We start from the raw sequence: 13,042 nt of genomic DNA, 5'->3' as shown, positions 1-13,042 counted from the left end.
TTAATATCCATATAGACCGGCATCCATTGAGTGACTATCACTCCTTAGTGGGTAACGTGTTAAACCAAACAGATTGTTGGGTATGCTCTCAAGTACCTCAGGGTCACAGTAAATCAGGGCTAGTACCATTTCCTTTAACGTTAGGGGAGGTACTTGAGCTAAGTGGTGGGAGACCGGTGGACCGGAGGTTTAACATCTCCAGCCCTCCTAGTTTGAAGCTCCACCAATACCATGTGGATAGGTCCCTCATATGTTTTAACATCTCCAATCCCAGAAAACCGGGAAATTGGGAAGTGTCATGGAGCAACCTTACCATGACCTTTTCACACAGAGCAGATAGAATGCCTACAGATACAGAGCTCGTACGCCACATAGCCAGTAGAGGAAAATCTTTCCGGTATCGATATACCTTAGGAAATAGGATTACTAAAGTTGGAGAGGTATCACCAGGATACTGTGCACATATCGTACAAACCGATACGTGCATTAGGCAGATGGAAGAATTAGGGTCAGGAGATTTCACCTGGAAGGTTTGTAACATGGTCCTGTCCTTCTCCGTCCCATATGTTCTCCCCGATGATGCATATTTCATATGCGGGAGAAAGGCGTACAAGTGGCTTGCCCCAAACTCTGAAGGATTGTGTTATATTGGAAAAGTATTGCCTGAAGTGATGACTGTAACACATGACAAAATGAAGGACATACACCGTGGTGCCCAAGCTCCTTATACTCACACTCATTACGAACACCGAGTTAAAAGACAACTGTCAGAAAGGTTAGAGCATCCGGCCTCTGATCTTATCCATGAATCCACCGGGATTCAGGTTCTGGTAGCGTTAGATTTCACTCGTACCGCTCGAGGAGTGATGAATTATAGATACATTTCCGCACTCGCCAATTTGTTAGATAATATCACTGAAATGTATGATGACACGTTTAGATACACTGGAAGAGAACTTCAAGCTTACAAAACAGAACTAGTTCAGCATAGGATGGTTCTTAATTATCTTACAGCAGTAACAGGCGGATATTGTGTTACATTGGCAACACAGTACGGCATAAAGTGTTGCACGTATATCACCAATAGCACCGAGGATCCGGTAGAGGTCATAGACCAAAAGATGGATGATATTCTGCAATTAAAGTGGGAATTTCGTCGAAAACACAATCTCACCCTTGCTGCTGTAGGTAATGAGCTGACTGGTTGGGTGTCATGGTTGAACCCGCGAAATTGGTTCTCCGGTTTGGGAGAGTGGGCTCAAGGAGTCATAATGGATGTTGGAAAGTTTCTACTGTGTATTTTGGGTGTCGTTATATCGTTTGGATTGATATTTAGATGCGGGCAGGCTTTGATGAGGTGTAAACAAAGTACGAAAGTGATGAGCTTGAGGAGTGAGGAAACTGTAATTAACCTGGATTTGATTTATGACCCAATGCTAGAAACCATGACGTAATGATGTAATGAGTATACGGTCCGTCTTTCACCCATTTCTATGTTTTCCTCCGAGGTACAAAGACCCACGTAGACGAAGGATTTGATGAGCCAAGGGGCCGACAACGGAAAGATGGAAAGAAGAAGAGCAGACGACCTGATATACAAGATTTTGATGGACAATGCCATGGGTACCCCAGTTTCCCTAGGAACTTTAAAATCACGCTAGCCCAACATTTTTTGTAAATCCATGGACGTTGTTTGCTTTACTCACGATTTATGAGCAAAAGCACAAAGAAGAAGACTCCAATCAACCGACACCAATCAAGACCTCAATCGACGAATGTACATTTCCCTGACATAGAATACCATTGCATTTTCCATAAGTGTTCTCTATCTTCATCTCTACAACCCTCAGGTAATGACACACATAGACGATAGGGAATTCAGGCACAGATATCAGCAACCACATACCTCCCCCATTCATGTATCATCAACTAAAATGTGCATCCCCATTTTGTTACAACTACAGCCGAAATGAGCTCGGTAAAGTTTGACAGCCCATCCACAGACCTGTACCACAGGATAAGAAGGAATTCAAATGTATACTTCGCAATACCTCGAAGCTTGATTTACCACACGTACGGCACGATGATACATGACCCTCCAAACATGGACTCATACACACATGCTTCTGCTTTCTCACTAGGTCATACCCTCTTCACACCTTCTCCTCTCTCCTCCCCTACCCAACCATGGAAATCAATTAACCCCTGACTTACATTTTTCTCCTTAAATGTTTTGTGGCAGTTATTATTGACTGCCAAAGGGTGGACTGTCAAAGTCAGAAAAATGTCTCAATGCACGTTGCCATATTTGCACCGCACACTGGTCCGTGCTGCGCATGCGTACGCTCTCCCGTGGAAGCGCATACCCGCAATAGCGTGCACTCGCACGCGCAGTATGCGCATTTACGGTAGAGTTTATGTGATCGTAGCGTGCGACTCATTAGTTACAAATGTTCACAATTAATGTAGTTTATAGATCATGATCCCTTTGATAGTTTCTGTAAGTTTGGTTAAAGTACAATGTCCCAGAGCTGAGGAATCCCTCTTTGCATCGTACGAAGGGTCTAACAGGAATCATACTGCAGTGTTTGGTACCCATCGGAAGAGTATTTAATTAGCAATATTCCGGTGTTGGTTTGGAGCGTATTAATCGCTCGTGCGAATAGTTATGGACATAAGAAGTTTATGTCCATTTCTATGATTTACACATACTCAGGTATGCGGCGGGAAACCCAGTTTCCCACCCACCTGAGCTGTTGGAAATCGTCACAGCCCACCTGTATGAATCACCCTATGACCTTTTGTTATGATGCAGGGCCGAATTCCTTCGGCCAATGGACAATGGGATTGTAGGGACTAGGAGATTGCATTGTGTGTGGGGCATAAATAGGCAGGCCGACCATATCCAAACTCACTCTCTCATCAACGGTTATCTGCTGATAATCGGGAGCTGGATATCGAGGCGCTGGCGATCATACCCTTTGTGCGTAAGTTCTCTCCATAATCATTGTCTTTCTGCGAGCCAATCTCTCTCTCTCTCTCTCTCTCTCTCTCTATCTCTCTCTCTCCTCTTTTCTCTTAAATACCTTATAGTATTATAGTATTGTATTGTATTTCATTTAGGTCAGCGTAGTATTGTCTTATTGTATTTATTGTTTAGTTCTGTGGTTAGGAGGTCTCTGTTATATTGTAGCGTATCATATGTACTGTTATCCCCTTTTACAAGTATATTAGATATAATACAGTTAATAGGCTTTGGAAACCTAAACCAATATCTGTGTATTTACTATAGTGTTAAGTGTTCACTTGAGCGTCGGTGACGCTCAAGCAGCTTTGTAGATAGTCAGGTTACACAAGGTTGCACTTACACCCTGTACTCACATTAAGGTATTCAGTGTATTTCATTGGTATAAGGTTTTAACATAAAGGTATAGTGTTGTAAGCGTCTGCATCGCTGGTGGCCTCCTCGTGGTCTCGAGCGTATGCTACGCTACAGCGAATCATTACCCTAGACATAACCAATAACGTGTCCTGTGATCCCTGGGCCGTGAGCGAACGTGACGCCTGAGCGTCTCGCCTACGGCTGAGCGATCGTTACGCAACTAGCGTACCATTACGGTACTTCTTAAGTAAACAGCGTACAGTGTTCTTAGCTTCATAAAGGGTTGTTTATACGACAAAGGAATTTAGCATTGTCAGTAGCTACCAAGAAGAAGAGACAGGAGCCTTACCATGAGGTGGGAGAATGTATGCTTAGAAAGTACAGTACTGATTCTGTTATGTTTGTGCATTTATTTATTATGGTATGTTTAACCTTTTCCTGACCACTTATCTTATTTAAATGTGTTTGATACAGCATATACAACAGACAATCTATAATGTTAAATATTAATACTGTATTCCATACAGTGTATATACAAAAAAACAATGTTTACATTGGTTGTTACTAGGTTCTTCTACTACTCCCCCAGACTCCTGTACTAGCTTCAATGTTACACAGAATGGGAGAGTGTGGACTGAATTTGGAAACCCCCCACTAGAAATCCTGCATTTTGCCACTGCAGAAGGTCTGTCAATAATACAGTCATGTATTGCAAGGTACAGTAAATGACTGCATTACATTGGCAGTGTGGCTGTACTGCAGAGATGGAATAACAGAATAAATGGGGACAATGCAGTATAGTGAGTGTGGTGGGCTGCCTGTCTTGGTGGGGTAACGCCACATGATACACACAAAACAGGTCCCGCAGACACGTCGGCTTACCAGGAATCTTCCTGGTGAGCCCTGTGGCCAATCCGCCCCTGGTGCAGGGTGTATTAAGCCTTGGGGGGCCCTGGGGCACTTAAGACAGGGTGGCCCTGAGAGAGGGGGAGGGTGTATATTAGATTGTGCATACCTCTCAACATGACCCATTCTGGGAGGGTCAAAATGCTCTCTATCTGGACTTCCCTTTTAATATATGATTGGCATCACATGTGTTGAACTATTTCATTGATAAAAAAAGGTATTTCAACAAAAATGAAGAGGGAAGTACAGGTAGAGAGCATTTTGTCCCTCCTGGAATGGGTCATGCTGGGACTTGGGAGGTCTGGATTGTCTATATCAGGGGTGGCCAACCAGTCAGATGCAAAGAGCCAGAAAAGATCCATAGGCAAGGGCAAGAGCCACTATCATGAGTGCGCCAAAGGCACGCGCGTGCACAAAAAATAAGAATTTACTTACCGATAATTCTATTTCTCGTAGTCCGTAGTGGATGCTGGGGACTCCGTAAGGACCATGGGGAATAGCGGCTCCGCAGGAGACTGGGCACATCTAAAGAAAGCTTTAGGACTATCTGGTGTGCACTGGCTCCTCCCCCTATGACCCTCCTCCAAGCCTCAGTTAGGATACTGTGCCCGGACGAGCGTACACAATAAGGAAGGATCTTGAATCCCGGGTAAGACTCATACCAGCCACACCAATCACACCGTACAACTTGTGATCTGAACCCAGTTAACAGCATGATAACAGAGGAGCCTCTAGAAAAGATGGCTCACTACAGCAATAACCCGATTTTTTGGTAACAATAACTATGTACCAGTATTGCAGACAATCCGCACTTGGGATGGGCGCCCAGCATCCACTACGGACTACGAGAAATAGAATTATCGGTAAGTAAATTCTTATTTTCTCTAACGTCCTAAGTGGATGCTGGGGACTCCGTAAGGACCATGGGGATTATACCAAAACTCCCAAACGGGCGGGAGAGTGTGGATGACTCTGCAGCACCAAATGAGAGAACTCCAGGTCCTCCTCAGCCAGGGTATCAATTTTGTAGAATTTTACAAACGTATTTGCTCCTGACCAAGTAGCTGCTCGGCAAAGTTGTAAAGCCGAGACCCCTCGGGCAGCCGCCCAAGATGAGCCCACCTTCCTTGTGGAGTGGGCATTTACAGATTTTTGGCTGTGGCAGGCCTGCCACAGAATGTGCAAGCTGAATTGTACTACAAATCCAACGAGCAATAGTCTGCTTAGAAGCAGGAGCACCCAGCTTGTTGGGTGCATACAGGATAAACAGCGAGTCAGTTTTCCTGACTCCAGCCGTCCTGGAAACATATATTTTCAGGGCCCTGACAACGTCTAGCAACTTGGAGTCCTCCAAGTCCCTAGTAGCCGCAGGCACCACAATAGGTTGGTTCAGGTGAAACGCTGAAACCACCTTAGGGAGAAACTGAGGACGAGTCCTCAATTCCGCCCTGTCCGAATGGAAAATCAGATAAGGGCTTTTACAGGATAAAGCCGCCAATTCTGACACGCGCCTGGCCCAGGCCAGGGCCAACAGCATGACCACTTTCCATGTGAGATATTTTAACTCCACAGATTTAAGTGGTTCAAACCAATGTGACTTTTGGAACCCAAAAAACTACATTGAGATCCCAAAGTGCCACTGGAGGCACAAAAGGAGGCTGTATATGCAGTACCCCTTTTACAAACGTCTGAACTTCAGGGACTGAAGCTAGTTCTTTTTGGAAGAAAATTGACAGGGCCGAAATTTGAACCTTAATGGACCCCAATTTCAGGCCCATAGACACTCCTGTTTGCAGGAAATGTAGGAATCGACCCAGTTGAATTTCCTCCGTCGGGCCTTACTGGCCTCGCACCACGCAACATATTTTCGCCAAATGCGGTGATAATGTTTTGCGGTTACATCCTTCCTGGCTTTGATCAGGATAGGGATGACTTCATCCGGAATGCCTTTTTTCCTTCAGGATCCGGCGTTCAACCGCCATGCCGTCAAACGCAGCCGCGGTAAGTCTTGGAACAGACAGGGTCCTTGCTGGAGCAGGTCCCTTCTTAGAGGTAGAGGCCACGGATCCTCCGTGAGCATCTCTTGAAGTTCCGGTTACCAAGTCCTTCTTGGCCAATCCGGAGCCACGAATATAGTGCTTACTCCTCTCCATCTTATCAATCTCAGTACCTTGGGTATGAGAGGCAGAGGAGGGAACACATACACTGACTGGTACACCCACGGTGTTACCAGAGCGTCTACAGCTATTGCCTGAGGGTCCCTTGACCTGGCGCAATACCTGTCGAGTTTTTCCCAACGGTTTATAATCATGTGGAAGACTTCTGGGTGAAGTCCCCACTCTCCCGGGTGGAGGTCGTGCTGAGGAAGTCTGCTTCCCAGTTGTCCACTCCCGGAATGAATACTGCTGACAGTGCTATCACATGATTTTCCGCCCAGCGAAGAATCCTTGCAGCTTCTGCCATTGCCCTCCTGCTTCTTGTGCCACCCTGTCTGTTTACGTGGGTGACTGCCGTGATGTTGTCCGACTGGATCAACACCGGCTGACCTTGAAGCAGAGGTCTTGCTAAGCTTAGAGCATTGTAAATGGCCCTTAGCTTCAGGATATTTATGTGAAGTGATGTCTCCAGGCTTGACCATAAGCCCTGGATATTCCTTCCCTGTGTGACTGCTCCCCAGCCTCGCAGGCTGGCATCCGTGGTCACCAGGACCCAGTCCTGAATGCCGAATCTGCGGCCCTCTAGACGATGAGCACTCTGCAACCACCACAGGAGGGACACCCTTGTCCTTGGTGACAGGGTTATCCGCTGATGCATCTGAAGATGCGACCCGGACCATTTGTCCAGCAGGTCCCACTGGAAAGTTCTTGCGTGGAATCTGCCGAATGGGATTGCTTCGTAGGAAGCCACCATTTTACCCAGAACCCTTGTGCATTGATGCACTGAGACTTGGCTCGGTTTTAGGAGGTTCCTGACTAGCTCGGATAACTCCCTGGCTTTCTCCTCCGGGAGAAACACCTTTTTCTGGACTGTGTCCAGGATCATCCCTAGGAACAGAAGACAAGTCGTCGGAACCAGCTGCGATTTTGGAATATTGAGAATCCAATCGTGCTGCCGCAACACTACCTGAGATAGTGCTACACCGACCTCCAACTGTACCCTGGATCTTACCCTTATCAGGGAATCGTCCAAGTAAGGGATAACTAAAATTCCCTTCCTTCGAAGGAATATCATCATTTCGGCCATTACCTTGGTAAAGACCCGGGGTGCCGTGGACCATCCATACGGCAGCGTCTGAACTGATAGTGACAGTTCTGTACCATAAACCTGAGGTACCCTTGATGAGAAGGGTAAATTTTGACATGAAGGTAAGCATCCTTGATGTCCCGAGACATCATGTAGTCCCCTTCTTCCAGGTTCGCAATCACTGCTCTGAGTGACTCCATCTTGAATTTGAACCTCTGTATGTAAGTGTTCAAAGATTTTAGATTTAGAATCGGTCTCACCGAGCCGTCCGACTTCGGTACCACAACAGTGTGGAATAATACCCCGTTCCCTGTTGCAGGAGGGGTACCTTGATTTTCACCTGCTGGGAATACAGCTTGTGAATGGCTTCCAAAACTGTCTCCCTGTCAGAAGGAGACATCGGTAAAGCCGACTTTAGGAAACGGCGAGGGGGAGACGTCTCGAATTCTAATTTGTACCCCTGAGATATCACCTGAAGGATCCAGGGGTCTACTTGCGAGTGAGCCCACTGCGCGCTGAAATTCATTGAGACGGGCCCCCCACCGTGCCTGATTCTGCTTGTAAAGCCCCAGCGTCATACTGAGGGCTTGGCAGAGGCGGGAGAGGGTTTCTGTTCCTGGGAACTGGCTGATTTCTGCAGCCTTTTTCCTCTCCCTCTGTCACGGGGCAGAAATGAGGAATCTTTTGCCCGCTTGTCCACGAAAAGACTGCGCCTGATAATACGGCGTCTTCTCATGTTGAGAGGCGACCTGGGGTACAAACGTGGATTTCCCAGCTGTTGCCGTGGCCACCAGGTCTGAAAGACCGACCCCAAATAACTCCTCCCTTTAATAAGGCAATACTTCCAAATGCCGTTTGGAATACGCATCACCTGACCACTGACGTGTCCATAACCTTCTACTGGTAGAAATGGACAACGCACTTAGACTTGATGCCAGTCGGCAAATATTACGCTGTGCATCACGCATATATAGAAATGCATCTTTTAAATGCTCTATAGGCAAAAATATACTGTCCCTATCTACGGTATCAATATTTTTAGTCAGGGAATCCGACCACGCCAACCCAGCACTGCACATCCAGGCTGAGGCGATTGCTGGTCGCAGTATAACACCAGTATGTGTGTAAATACATTTTAGGATACCCTCCTGCTTTCTATCAGCAGGATCCTTAAGGGCGGCCATCTCAGCAGAGGGTAGAGCCCTTACAAGCGTGTGAGCGCTTTATCCACCCTAGGGGGTGTTTCCCAACGCACCCTAACCTCTGGCGGGAAAGGATATAATGCCAATAACATTTTAGAAATTATCAGTTGTTATCGGGGGAAAACCACGCATCATCACACACCTCATTTAATTTCTCAGATTCAGGAAAACTACAGGTAGTTTTTCCTCACCGAACATAATACCCCTTTTTGGTGGTACTCGTATTATCAGAAATGTGTAAAACATTTTTCATTGCCTCAATCATGTAACTTGTGGCCCTACTGGAAGTCACATTTGTCTCTTCACCGTCGACACTGGAGTCAGTATCCGTGTCGGCGTCTATCCATCTGCCATCTGAGGTAACGGGCGCTTTAGAGCCCCTGACGGCCTATGAGACGTCTGGACAGGCCCAAGCTGAGTAGCCGGCTGTCTCATGTCAACCACTGTCTTTTATACAGAGCTGACACTGTCACGTAATTCCTTCCAACAGTTCATCCACTCAGGTGTCGACCCCCTAGGGGGTGACATCACTATTACAGGCAATCTGCTCCGTCTCCACATCATTTTTCTCCTCATACATGTCGACACAAACGTACCGACATACAGCATACACACAGGGAATGCTCTGATAGAGGACAGGACCCCACTAGCCCTTTGGGGAGACAGAGGGAGAGTTTGCCAGCACACACCAGAGCGCTATATATATACAGGGATAACCTTATATAAGTGTTTTTCCCCTTATAGCTGCTGTATCTTTAATACTGCGCGTAATTAGTGCCCCCCCCTCTCTTTTTTAACCCTTTCTGTAGTGTAGTGACTGCAGGGGAGAGACAGGGAGCTTCCCTCCAACGGAGCTGTGAGGGAAAATGGCGCCAGTGTGCTGAGGAGATAGGCTCCGCCCCCTTAACGGCGGCCTTATCTCCCGTTTTTCTATGTATTCTGGCAGGGGTTAAATGCATCCATATAGCCCAGGAGCTATATGTGATGCATTTTTTGCCATCCAAGGTGTTTTTTATTGCGTCTCAGGGCGCCCCCCCCCCCCCCCAGCGCCCTGCACCCTCAGTGACCGGAGTGTGAAGTGTGCTGAGAGCAATGGCGCACAGCTGCAGTGCTGTGCGCTACCTTGTTGAAGACAGGACGTCTTCTGCCGCCGATTTTCCGGACCTCTTCTGCCTTCTGGCTCTGTAAGGGGGCCGGCGGCGCGGCTCTGGGACCCATCCAGGCTGGGCCTGTGATCGTCCCTCTGGAGCTAATGTCCAGTAGCCTAAGAAGCCCAATCCACTCTGCACGCAGGTGAGTTCGCTTCTTCTCCCCTTAGTCCCTCGATGCAGTGAGCCTGTTGCCAGCAGGTCTCACTGAAAATAAAAAACCTAAACTAAAACTTTCACTAAGAAGCTCAGGAGAGCCCCTAGTGTGCACCCTTCTCGTTCGGGCACAAAGATCTAACTGAGGCTTGGAGGAGGGTCATAGGGGGAGGAGCCAGTGCACACCAGATAGTCCTAAAGCTTTCTTTAGATGTGCCCAGTCTCCTGCGGAGCCGCTATTCCCCATGGTCCTTACGGAGTCCCCAGCATCCACTTAGGACGTTAGAGAAATGGGGGCATGGCCTAGTTGTCACAAAGCCATGCCCCATTTTTGTGTGCCCACCTTTCGGTATGCAGGAGTGTGACCTTGTGTCATAACACCGTTTAGTCATGTTGTACAGTGCCACATACATATAAAAATGCCAAAAAATGGGTGCCCCCAAAGTGCCACATACATATATGCCCCCAGTGTCAGATACACATGCCCCCACAGTGCCAGATACATATATGCCCCCAGTACCAGATACAGATACACATGTCCCCACAGTGCAAGATACATATATGCCCCACAATGCCAAATACATGTATGCCCCCACAGTGCCAAATACATGTATGCCCCCACAGTGCCAAATACATGTATGCCCCCACAGTGCCAAATACATGTATGCCCCCACAGTGCCAAATACATGTATGCCCCCACATTGACAAATACATGTATGCCCCCACAGTGCCAAATACATATGACCCACAGTGCCAAATACACATGTCCCCACAGTGCCAGATACATATATGCCCCCAGTGCCAGATATACATGTCCTTACAGTGCCAGATATGCCCCCAATGCCAGATACACATGCCCCCACGGTGCCAGATATGCCCCCAGTGCAGACACACATGCCCCCACAGTGCCAGATATGCCCCCAGTGCCAGATACACGTCCCCACAGTGCCAGATATGCCTCCAGTGCAGATACACATCCTCACAGTGGCAGATATGCCCCCAGTGCAGATACACTTGCCCCCACAGTGACAGATATGTCCCCATTGCCAGATATACGTCCCCACAGTGCCAGATATGCCTCCAGTGCAGACACACATGCCCCCACAGTGCCAGATATGCCCCCAGTGCAGACACACATGCCCCCACAGTGCCTGATATGCCCCCAGTGCCAGATACACATCCCCCCAGTGCCAGATATGCCCCCAGTGCCAGATACACATCCCCACAGTGCCAGATATGCCCCAAGTGCAGATACACATGTCCCCACAGTGCCAGATATGCCCCCAGTGCAGATACACATGTCCCCACAGTGCCAGATATGCCCCCAGTGCAGATACACATGTCCCCACACAGTGCCAGATATGCCCCCAGTGCAGATACACATGTCCCCACACAGTGCCAGATATGCCCCCAGTGGAGATACACATGTCCCCACACAGTGCCAGATATGCCCCCAGTGCAGATACACATGTCCCCACAGTGCCAGATATGCCCCCACAGTGCCAGATATGCCCCCAGTGCTGATACACATGTCCCCACAGTGCCAGATATGTCCCCACAGTGCCAGATATGCCCCCAGTGCAGAAACACATGCCCCACAGTGCCAGATATGCCCCCAGTGCGCTCAGTCTCCGGCGGCGGTGTCCATCTTCAATTCGGCGCCGGCCCGTGAGCCAATCAGAGCTCGCAGTCCGCCAGCCAATCAGGAGCCTTAGCTGCCGGTGCGCAAGCTCTGATTGGCTCACGGCCAGCTGTGAATTGAAGATAGACACTGCCGCTGTATTACAGCTGTATTCAACTAGCTGTGCTGGGCCTGGTAAGCCTGTGTAAATTTGTTTAGTAACTACTCTGGGAAGTCTATAGTTACATTTTGCGAAATGAGGAATGATAACTGGGGCTCTCACTGCTTGTAATAAGCGACTGTGGGGGTCATTCAGACTGGATTGCACGCTACTTTTTTTTGCAGCGCTGCGATCAGGTCAGAACTGCGGATGTGTATGCTCCGCAATGCGCATGCGTGTTGCCCCTGCAACGGGGATCACCAGAGAGTGACGGACTTACCGAAGAAAGCGATCGCAAGAACATTGACAGGAAGAGGCAGTTTGTGGGTGTCAACTGACCATTTCCAGGGAGTGTCCTGAGAAACGCAGGTGTGTCCAGCCGTTTTGAGGAAGGGTTCCTGACGTCAGCTCCAGGCCGGATCATTGCAGCGGCTGAGTAGGTCCTGAGCTGTGCAGAGACTACACAAACTTTTGTTTGTACAGCTCTCTGCACATGCATTCGCACCCCTGCACAGCGATTACCCCTCCCCCTGTAGGGGGCGATTACCTGGTCGCAGCAGTGCAAAAAACACCTGCTTGCAAGGAGGTCTGAATTAGGCCCTGTGAGCGGTAATGCATGAATCTCTTTCTGTGGTCCCTGCCCCTTACCGGGTCCTCTGACTGCCACCCTCGCACTTCCCTCCTGTAACCGGAAACACCACTGAATTAGGTAAAGGACTCCACAGCAGTAAGGGGAGGCAGAGCCTCACTTGTCATACTCCAGTGAAAATGCCACATTATTCCGCTGATCAAAGTTATAATATACACAGATCAGTGTAAAAATAAGAATTTACTCACCGGTAATTCTATTTCTCGTAGTCCGTAGTGGATGCTGGGAACTCCGAAAGGACCATGGGGAATAGCGGGCTCCGAAGGAGGCTGGGCACTCTAGAAAGATTTAGGACTACCTGGTGTGCACTGGCTCCTCCCACTATGACCCTCCTCCAAGCCTCAGTTAGGACACTGTGCCCGGACGAGCGTACACAATAAGGAAGGATTTTGAATCCCGGGTAAGACTCATACCAGCCACACCAATCACACCGTACAACTCGTGATATGAAACCCAGTTAACAGTATGAAACAACTGAGCCTCTCAACAGATGGCTCAACAATAACCCGATTTAGTTAACATTAACTATGTACAAGTATTGCAGATTAACCGCACTTGGGATGGGCGCCCAGCAT

The sequence above is a fragment of the Pseudophryne corroboree genome, chromosome 1 (genome assembly GCF_028390025.1).
Source record: "Pseudophryne corroboree isolate aPseCor3 chromosome 1, aPseCor3.hap2, whole genome shotgun sequence".
NCBI lineage: Eukaryota > Metazoa > Chordata > Amphibia > Anura > Myobatrachidae > Pseudophryne > Pseudophryne corroboree.
The sequence above is the reverse complement of the archived record's forward strand: the minus strand, read 5'-3'. Positions refer to the sequence as shown.